This window comes from Gnatocerus cornutus, unplaced genomic scaffold (genome assembly GCF_029298725.1).
Source record: "Gnatocerus cornutus isolate USDA-ARS CGAHR unplaced genomic scaffold, icGnaCorn1.1 ctg00000329.1, whole genome shotgun sequence".
Lineage (NCBI taxonomy): Eukaryota > Metazoa > Arthropoda > Insecta > Coleoptera > Tenebrionidae > Gnatocerus > Gnatocerus cornutus.
Genome location: NW_028275648.1, coordinates 1 through 10000, shown reverse-complemented (window position 1 = coordinate 10000; position 10000 = coordinate 1). Strand labels below are relative to the sequence as shown.

At 46.9% G+C, this 10000-nt stretch overlaps 2 non-coding genes and 1 pseudogene across 2 annotated transcripts; all 3 read right to left on the bottom strand.

Moving 5' to 3' along the window:
* Window positions 1-2598, bottom strand: part of LOC148165403 (large subunit ribosomal RNA) — a 4898-nt pseudogene extending 2300 nt beyond the window's left edge.
* Window positions 2599-3256: 658 nt separating this feature from the next.
* LOC148165402 (5.8S ribosomal RNA) lies at window positions 3257-3413 on the bottom strand. The gene has a single exon (XR_015771506.1). It is a non-coding gene; the product is annotated as a 5.8S ribosomal RNA (ribosomal RNA).
* A 1616-nt stretch (window positions 3414-5029) lies between these two features.
* On the bottom strand, window positions 5030-6950 carry LOC148165401 (small subunit ribosomal RNA). Its single transcript, XR_015771507.1, has one exon. It is a non-coding gene; the product is annotated as a small subunit ribosomal RNA (ribosomal RNA).
* Between the last annotated feature and the right edge of the window lie 3050 nt (window positions 6951-10000).

Genomic DNA, 10000 nt, shown 5'->3' with positions numbered 1-10000 from the left:
AATTAGACAGTCGGATTCCCCCGGTCCGTGCCAGTTCTGAGCTGACCGTTGAATGGCGGCCGAAGAGGACATCCGAACGCCCTTGCGGGCGCACTCGGAGCCTCGCAGCAAGACGGTTCCGCGGGAGACCAAGGCACGGGACCGAGCTCGGATTCGAAGTACACCGCCGAAGCGACACACCCTGCACCTCGCCCAGGCCCGGCACGTCAGTCGCGACCCGCTTCCCCGCCAAGCCCGACACGCCCCGATCCTCAGAGCCAATCCTTATCCCGAAGTTACGGATCCAATTTGCCGACTTCCCTTACCTACATTATTCTATCGACTAGAGGCTCTTTACCTTGGAGACCTGCTGCGGATATGGGTACGAACCGGCGCGACGCCTCCACGTGGCCCTCTCCCGGATTTTCAAGGTCCGAGGGGAAGATCCGGACACCGCCGCAACTGCGGTGCTCTTCGCGTTCCAAACCATATCTCCCTGCTAGAGGATTCCATGGAACTCGAACGCTCATGCAGAAAAGAAAACTCTTCCCGGATCTCCCGACGGCGTCTCCGGGTCCTTTTGGGTTGCCCCGACGAACTCTCTTTCGAGGGCCCGAATTATAAACGGTTCCGCTGCCGGGTTCCGGAATAGGAACCGGATTCCCTTTCGCCCATCGGGTGTGTGCACAATTCCGTACGTTTCCGTCAACAATTGCGAATTGCGACCAACGACAAAAATCTACACCACATCAACATCGGCTTTCGCCTAGGGCTTAGGATCGACTGACTCGTGTGCAACGGCTGTTCACACGAAACCCTTCTCCACGTCAGTCCTCCAGGGCCTCGCTGGAGTATTTGCTACTACCACCAAGATCTGCACCGACGGCGGCTCCAGACGGCCTCACGGCCAGTCCTTCTGCGCTCACCGCCGCGACCCTCCTACTCGTCAGGGCTTCATGGCCGGTTAATTTAATAACCTGACCGCACATGCCTCTGACGGCCGAGTATAAGCACGACGCTTCAGCGCCATCCATTTTCAGGGCTAGTAACTTCGGCAGGTGAGTTGTTACACACTCCTTGGCGGATTCCGACTTCCATGGCCACCGTCCTGATGTCTTAAGTTACCAACGCCTTTCATGGTATCCCATAAGCGTCGATTTAGGCGCTTTAACTCGGCGTTTGGTTCATCCCACAGCGCCAGTTCTGCTTACCAAAAATGGCCCACTTGGCACTCTGATTCGAGTCTCGCGGCTTCAATAGTTCGAGCAAGCCGGAGATCTCACCCATTTAAAGTTTGAGAATAGGTTGAGGCCGTTTCGACCCCAATGCCTCTAATCATTCGCTTTACCGGATGAAACTCGTATGCTATGAGCGCCAGCTATCCTGAGGGAAACTTCGGAGGGAACCAGCTACTAGATGGTTCGATTAGTCTTTCGCCCCTATACCCAGTTCCGACGATCGATTTGCACGTCAGAATCGCTACGGACCTCCATCAGGGTTTCCCCTGACTTCGTCCTGACCAGGCATAGTTCACCATCTTTCGGGTCCCAGCGTGTACGCTCTTGGTGCGCCTCTTCTCGCAATGAGAACGAGACGCCCCGGGAGTGCGGGGCGGCAGCCGTAACGACCGCCCATCCTCCCTTGGTCCGCGCAAGGCGGACCTTCACTTTCATTGCGCCTTTAGGTTTAGTTAAATCCCAATGACTCGCGCACATGCTAGACTCCTTGGTCCGTGTTTCAAGACGGGTCCTGAAAGTACCCAAAGCTATAGCGTCGCAGATCGGCGTTTCAACGAGGTCTGTCCGAGAACACCTCAGCGAACAGCCACCCGGGGACGGGACCGGCACCAGGTCCGATCACCATCACGACGGGCGCGCTTGCCGAAGGTCGGACGCTAACTGTGTAGCGGCCCCGCGCCATCTGTATACCGTCGAGCGAGCCGATCGGGAAACACCACGGGTTCATTCGGCGAACGGCGAACCGTCCGAACGAGCTCCACCGCGGGCCTTAGACCGGCACTCAACGGATCGCGACGTCCTACAGGGGGAGAAGTGCACGCGTTCGACGGCAGATCGACAAAACGAAAGGTGCAAACGACGCGTACGCCATCTGTCACACGATCGTCCAGCGCCGCCATCGAGTCACGCTGAATCTCCCCTTTCGACCTTTCGGGTTTCTCAGGTTTACCCCTGAACGGTTTCACGTACTATTGAACTCTCTCTTCAAAGTTCTTTTCAACTTTCCCTCACGGTACTTGTTCGCTATCGGTCTCGTGGTCATATTTAGCCTTAGATGGAGTTTACCACCCACTTAGGGCTGCACTCTCAAGCAACCCGACTCTGAGGAGAGATCCTCCCGTTATCGGCAGCGGTCGCTACGGGCCTGGCACCCTCTATGGGCTGTGGCCCCGTTCAAGATGGACTTGGACGCGCCGCACGATCTCGGGATGACGGATCCTCCCTAACACCACATTTCCCGGCGTCCGGTTTCGGCCGCGGGATTCGGTGCTGGGCTTCTCCCTGTTCGCTCGCCGCTACTGAGGGAATCCTAGTTAGTTTCTTTTCCTCCGCTTAGTAATATGCTTAAATTCAGCGGGTAGTCTCACCTGCTCTGAGGTCGCATATGAAAAATAAAAATTTTTCATTCGGTCATTTCGACGATCACGACACGTCTCCCATTCCTTGCTATACGTGTTCGTCATTTTTCTTTTTAAAAAATGGCTAAGTTTACAGAAACGCTTACGATCTGACGTCTGTCGCGATTTGCATTACACGTCTCGGACACGACGACCGTCTATAACGTTCTCAACCTTAAAACGCCATTTTTTTTTTTAAATGACGACATGTTGAAGAAATAGGACGTGCTACGCCGAAAGACCAGCCAACAACTACAACAAGTAGTAGTTGGTCGCTTTCGCGTCTTAAGATGTCGCGCAAATTTACTCGCTGCACGAGAAACGCACACAAACACACGATTCTACGACACACCACGCAAGAACATGTGCCGACGTAAACACTTTCGTATTTATGATTCGCAAGGTGGACGTCCGACGGACTTTGTAAAAAAAAAATACAAAGCATACCCGTCCCGTCCTTTTTGACGAAAAAACACGCTCGAGTAAACGTCTCGGCACACGTTCGAGGCGTGCGTCGTTATATCGTGACGTAAGTGACGATCACGTACATTAATGAGTACCTATTCGACGCGTCGCAACACATCCAACACGCTCCGACGTTTTCGTCCGAAAACGAAAACCGAGCAGTCTTTGAAATTGACACGACCCTCAGCCAGGAGTGGTCCGGGAACATTATATCCGAGGACCGCAATGTGCGTTCGAAATGTCGATGTTCATGTGTCCTGCAGTTCACAAGTTGACGCGCAATTAGCTGCGTTCTTCATCGACCCACGAGCCAAGTGATCCACCGTTCAGGGTAATCTTTTTAAAATTTAAACGCTCGTTCCACAAGAACCCCGATCATGCCGATCGTCCAGCTGTCTATACACGTCTTGCAAAAATTTTTGCGTACGTGCGTACATCCGAAACGAAAATGATCTTCGTGGTTCCGAAACGTGCCACGTCTAAAATTTCGGTGTTGTGGTATGGATATTTATGATTCTCGCTCTTAATTGTCTTTCGTCCGTACTTTCTCGTCTGAAAGGGAACGCGATCGTCGGTCTCAGTTTTACGCGTACGAAAAAATTAAAAAAAATATTAACCCAAACACAAATTTGTATCCGCGCACCGAAAAAGAAGCACTTTTCTTTTTCACGCGGTCTCCGCTTTTACACGCAAAGTACGAGCATGTATGTGTGAAGATGGGACATGTTCGATACGATTTTAATTAGGAATTTGCCAATTTCCTTTTTCTCAGCAATAATTTTAATAAATAATGCTGCTTTCTCTCATAAACTACATTTTCGGTAGTTTTCCTTTATTGTGTCTTTCATTTAGTGTGCGTGTGTCAAGCACTTTAAAAAGTGTGACGAAGAGACGGTTTTTGATCGATCGGAATCAACACATCATTACATCATCGTACTCGTTATGAAAAAGCGAATTAGTATCCGCCGTAAGCGAAAAGAGATTTTCGCGGGCGGTCTTTGTGTTCGTGTTTCAATTTTCTTTCTATATTTTTTCGTCGCCAAACCGAAGACAGATCGTGAATTTTGACGAAAAAATCTATAGACGTGCCAGACTGAGCGTCTAACATAAAATCCTCAAGTTTACCGTTCTATATCGTGACTTAATGACGATTGACGGTGTATATAATTTTGAAATGGTGCAGTCGTACGCTCCGTAAAGAGAATTTTACCGTTTCTAACGAAATCACTTTACCACATCTACCAAAAACATTAAAAAAGCAAGGTGTGATGTGTGTGTGATCGCTCGTTTAACGGCGCTTTCAAAAAACTCTTTGAAGCGTCTAACGACGAACATCATTCACGCGAATCGTAAAATCGGGAGCGTTTCTCGCCGGTCCCGTAGCCGGGCGTAAATCATTTAAAACCCACGGAGTCGTAACCTAATTCGACACCTGCGATTTTCTTCTTTCTCGACTACTCTGCTACATCCTCTCCGTGTGTCCGAAAAAAGAGGACTTCTAACGTCTTTCGACTTTCGCGGTGGAGTTCACAACTTTCCGCGATCCGGTCGAAAAACCGAAAGCGTCCCTCCTTTTTTCCATCATTGGAAAAGATCGAGAGATAGTACAAAAAAAATCAAAAAATCTAGGTACCCGAAGAAACAGCCGTATGCCCGAGCGAATTCGGTTTTTCTCGTTCAAAAAAGGTGAAAAACTCGATCGCAAGGACCGGCGCTGCGGGCCAGCGTAACGCTATTGTTTTTCCGAATATGTACGATTCGTAGTTCAAAACGTCGTACACACGGTGTTTCAAAAAGAAACAAGCAACGGCACGACAAAAGATCGTGCCGTCGACTCCATGTCATCGACGACGGTGTTGTAAAAACATAAAGTGTACATCGACACGATCAAATAAAAATGCATAATAATAAATTATACATATGTCAAAATTCGTGTGTACGAGGACACGTTAATGATCCTTCCGCAGGTTCACCTACGGAAACCTTGTTACGACTTTTACTTCCTCTAAATGATCAAGTTTGGTCATCTTCCCAGCGACATCGACGACGTCGAAACGCCATCGCGTACCGGTCCGAAGACCTCACTAAATCATTCAATCGGTAGTAGCGACGGGCGGTGTGTACAAAGGGCAGGGACGTAATCAACGCGAGCTTATGACTCACGCTTACTGGGAATTCCTCGTTCATGGGGAACAATTGCAAGCCCCAATCCCTAGCACGAAGGAGGTTCAGCGGGTTACCCGGACCGCTCGGTCAGGGAGGACACGCTGATTCCTTCAGTGTAGCGCGCGTGCGGCCCAGAACATCTAAGGGCATCACAGACCTGTTATTGCTCAATCTCGTGCGGCTAGAAGCCGCCTGTCCCTCTAAGAAGAATTGTTTGTACGCCGACAGTAAAAACCGCGCACGACCACCGGGCGAACCCAGGATCGACGGGCCTTTGGGATGTCGAAATACGCCTATTTAGCAGGCTAGAGTCTCGTTCGTTATCGGAATTAACCAGACAAATCGCTCCACCAACTAAGAACGGCCATGCACCACCACCCACCGAATCAAGAAAGAGCTCTCAATCTGTCAATCCTTCCGGTGTCCGGGCCTGGTGAGGTTTCCCGTGTTGAGTCAAATTAAGCCGCAGGCTCCACTCCTGGTGGTGCCCTTCCGTCAATTCCTTTAAGTTTCAGCTTTGCAACCATACTTCCCCCGGAACCCAAAAGCTTTGGTTTCCCGGAAGCTGCCCGCCGAGTCATCGGAAGAACGTCGGCGGATCGCTAGCTGGCATCGTTTATGGTTAGAACTAGGGCGGTATCTGATCGCCTTCGAACCTCTAACTTTCGTTCTTGATCAATGAAAGCGTTTTTGGCAAATGCTTTCGCTTCTGTCCGTCTTGCGACGATCCAAGAATTTCACCTCTAACGTCGCAATACGAATGCCCCCATCCGTTCCTATTAATCATTACCTCGGGGTTCCGAAAACCAACAAAATAGAACCGAGGTCCTATTCCATTATTCCATGCACACAGTATTCAGGCGAAGTTTTAGCCTGCTTTAAGCACTCTAATTTGTTCAAAGTAAACGTGCCGGCCCACCTCGACACTCAATGAAGAGCACCGCGGCGGGATTGAGTTGGGCCGCCCTCTCGAGCTAAGCCCACCGGCAGGACGTCCCGCGGCACGCCAGTTGACACCGCGAACGATGAACCGGCGGCGCGGGACACAGATTCGACTACGAGCTTTTTAACCGCAACAACTTTAATATACGCTATTGGAGCTGGAATTACCGCGGCTGCTGGCACCAGACTTGCCCTCCAATTGATCCTCGTTAAAGGGTTTAGAGTGTACTCATTCCGATTACGGGGCCTCGGATGAGTCCCGTATCGTTATTTTTCGTCACTACCTCCCCGTGCCGGGAGTGGGTAATTTGCGCGCCTGCTGCCTTCCTTGGATGTGGTAGCCGTTTCTCAGGCTCCCTCTCCGGAATCGAACCCTGATTCCCCGTTACCCGTTACAACCATGGTAGGCGCAGAACCTACCATCGACAGTTGATAAGGCAGACATTTGAAAGATGCGTCGCCGGTGCGAGACCGTGCGATCAGCGTAAAGTTATTCAGAGTCACCAAGTTGTACGATGACGGAGACCGCCACCGATTGGTTTTGATCTAATAAAAGCGCTCCTTCCGTTTCCGGTTGGAGCTCTGTTTGCATGTATTAGCTCTAGAATTACCACAGTTATCCAAGTAAATGTGGGTACGATCTAAGGAACCATAACTGATTTAATGAGCCTTTCGCGGTTTCACCTTAATTTGGCTTGTACTGAGACATGCATGGCTTAATCTTTGAGACAAGCATATGACTACTGGCAGGATCAACCAGGGAACTGCGTTCTTGTTTTAAAATAAGAGAGTTTTAGTCTTTCTTTCCTTCTAGTCATATAAGCTACAATAATCGTAGAATTTCGGAAAGACACCTGCTGCTCTTATAAAAAACTGAACACTTTCCTATTATTGTTTTGAAGAAAGTGTGCGTGTCTGCGAAACGAAAACCTCGTAAGAAGAGACGTAACGCCACGCGATCTTTCTGGATGGAAAATTTTTCGACATTTTTTTCACATCATCCTTGATTGAATCTCCTGCAACAATTTTATTCTTATTCATCCGTTCTAAGTTGTCGTCGTCGTCGAAATAAATAATTTGTACACACTTCGGGGTACACGTTTGTCAAAATTCATGAAATGCAACGTAACATTTTTACTTTAATAAATTTTTACAGTGCATTCAGATCGACTAAACGAACAACGACGGATGAATTGATTTATGGATTTTTATTTGTTGCGACTCATCGGAGGAGAGAGTGAAGAAAAAATAATCCAATATCATGGTTACGGAATAATTTTCTATGACTTTTTCATCCTTGTTTGAATCTTGCAACAATTAATTTTATTCATCCGTTCTAAGTTGTCGTCGTCGTCGAAATAAATAATTTGTACACATTTCGGTACACGTTTGTCAAAATTCATGAAATGCAAACGTAACATTTTACTTTAATAAATTTTTACAGTGCATTCAGATCGACTAAACGAACAACGACGGATGGATTACTTATTTTTGTTGCGACTCATCGGACGAAAAGTAGAAACATAATCCTCCATTGTAATATAGTTTTTACGGAAAATTTTTCTTTTATTTTATATCCTTGATTGAATGCTGCATTTTATCCGTCTTTTTTTCGTCAAAAACAGAGATCAATGCGATTCATCGGACGAAGAAATAATTTCCCAGTTCAAAATTTAGAGATTTTTGGGCACATCGACTTGAAATTTTATCGTAAAGAAAAAATATCGTCGTCGACAAGCAAAAGTTCAAACATTCTCCATACTCTTCGCTAGATTGAAAGCGACGGTTTATTGTGAGATTTCTCTTTAGAAATATTCACACGTTACGAGTTTATGAAATTTTATTTATTTCAAAATTCTCGCTCGGACTTTAGTGAGTTGACGCATTTGTTAATTTTTGGTCGTTCTGACACGAACACATAAAATCTTTGATTGCATTTGGACCGCTAACATAGAAACGCTCGCCGCATCCGCAATCTCGCTGTGCATGGTCAATGGCAAGATTTGTCATCCCTCAAACGATGGTGGGTCCACAGGGTACACATTCCGGCCATCGTCCCAACTACGGGTAAGTCGCGGTGTACGAGAGGTAACAAGATAATCGGACGCACATAAAATCACATTTCGATCGTACGCTTTTGTCCGCTGCTACATACCACCACTACTATCCCTATATATGCCAGCGCGGCAGCGTTCAGCTCTGAATCACTCGATGCGCGAAACGGTCGAAATCCCATAGCGCGCCGGCCGCTCGCTATGGGCGAGGGGTCGGGTAAATCGGTCTGATCGCTCGGTGCAAAAGTCCGTTTGGGTACTTAGAGACGGAATTTTAAAATTCTGATTTCGCAGATCAATTTCAAGGGTCATTAGGACTCGAATGCCGTTAACGGTGTTTTGAAAAAAATATTTTTTACGTTTTTACGGCATTTCGACCGAACACCTCAGTTCCGACTTCGGACTTAGAATAATTTTCATCAAAATTTCGAACGCCTCAGTTTCCAGAGGGTTTTAGATCCCGTTTAGTTAGGGGTTTGAAATTATCACAGCCACCCTTGTTTGGTGTTAGTTCGACCGTAACTTTTGTTCGTTTGCATTTAATTTCGATTTTTCTGGGACTTTTGGTCAATGTAAATTTATCAACCGCTACACTTCCGACTTCGGACTTAGACGAATGAGCGCCGAACGCTACAGTTTCGACTTCGGACTTAGAAAAATTTCGCTCGACCGCCACAGTTTCGAATTGGACTTAGAAAAATTTCGGTCGAACGCCTCAGTTTCGAATCGGACTTAGAAAAATTTTGGTCGACCGCTACAGTTTCGACTTCGGACTTAGAAAAATTTCGTTCGAACGCTACAGTTTCGACTTCGGACTTGGAAAAATTTCGCTCGACCGCCACAGTTCCAACATGAGACTTAGAAAAATTTTTATCAAAAATTCGAACACCTCAGTTTCGACTACGGACTTAGAAAAATTTCGCTCGACCGCCACAGTTCCTATTTCGGACTTAGAAAAATTTTTCATCAAAATTTCGAACGCCTCAGTTTCCAGAGGGTTTTAGATCCCGTTTAATTAGAAGCTTGAAATTATAAAATCTACCTTCTATCGATGTTAGTTCGACCCAAACATTTGTTCGTTTGCATTTAATTTCGATTTTTCTCGTACTTTTGGTCAATGTAAATTTGTCAACCGCTACACTTCCGACTTCGGACTTAGACGAATGAGCGCCGAACGCTACAGTTTCGACTTCGGACTTAGAAAAATTTCGTTCGAACGCTACAGTTTCGACTTCGGACTTGGAAAAATTTCGCTCGACCGCCACAGTTACATGAGACTTAGAAAAAATTTTTATCAAAAATTCGAACACCTCAGTTTCGACTACGGACTTAGAAAAATTTCGCTCGACCGCCACAGTTCCTATTTCGGACTTAGAAAAATTTTCATCAAAATTTCGAACGCCTCAGTTTCCAGAGGGTTTTAGATCCCGTTTAATTAGGAGCTTGAAATTATAAAATCTACCTTCTATCGATGCTAGTTCGACCCAAACATTTGTTCGTTTGGATTTAATTTCGATTTTTCTCGGACTTTTGGTCAATGTAAATTTGTCAACCGCTACACTTCCGAGTTCGGACTTAGACGAATGAGCGCCGAACGCTACAGTTTCGACTTCGGACTTAGAAAAATTTTGTTCGAACGCTACAGTTTCGAATTGGACTTGGAAAAATTTCGGTCGAACGCCTCAGTTCGAATCGGACTTAGAAAAATTTTGGTCGACCGCTACAGTTTCGACTTCGGACTTGGAAAAATTTCGATCGA